A 697-nucleotide genomic window follows, 5' to 3' on the forward strand; every position below is an offset into this window, starting at 1 on the left:
TACTCATAAGTGAAATAAACCAGACACACATGTGTAAATATCATATAGTTTCCCTAGTATAAGAACTCAAAAAAAGAAATACAAATACAAAGGTAAATACATTTAAAAGGAAAGAAGGATCTCAAGGACTAACTAATCAAGAGAAGAAGGAAAGGAGAAGAGCTAGGAAACATGAGTAAGTTAAGTCATACAGTTATATGTAGATGATGGGCAAGGCAGTAATCCTGAGAATCTCCAGAAATTTTTTGAATCTAGCAGTTAATTGGAAAAATTCTCACCCTGAATAACTATATATACTGATACCTGTGAACTAAGCTACTGCACTTCAGATGGTAATTTGTAGTAGTAGTTCATGCTTGGAGAGCCTGCCTTTTTGGTCATCTGAAAAGGGCTGCTTGTCATGAAATGCCAGTTGCTGCTATGATGTCTCTCGGGTAGTTGGTTGTTCAAAAAGAAGGGGGTGGTGAAGGAAAGCAAGAAACAGCAAAAGGAGTATTGTGGGTCTGTCCTGCTTCAAGGTTGTATATGGTGAGATTTTTGGCCCTATGTGTAAACATAAGAAGTATATAATTCTTTATGCCTATTTTTAAAATATATCCTAATTTTTAAATTTTTTATTATATTCTCTAGGGACTGAAAGTTCAACATTTCAATACTTGATGAAAAATACCTGTTCCATATTATGCCTAAGATGTTT

Source organism: Octodon degus, unplaced genomic scaffold (assembly GCF_000260255.1).
Source record: "Octodon degus isolate 3935 unplaced genomic scaffold, OctDeg1.0 scaffold00033, whole genome shotgun sequence".
Lineage (NCBI taxonomy): Eukaryota > Metazoa > Chordata > Mammalia > Rodentia > Octodontidae > Octodon > Octodon degus.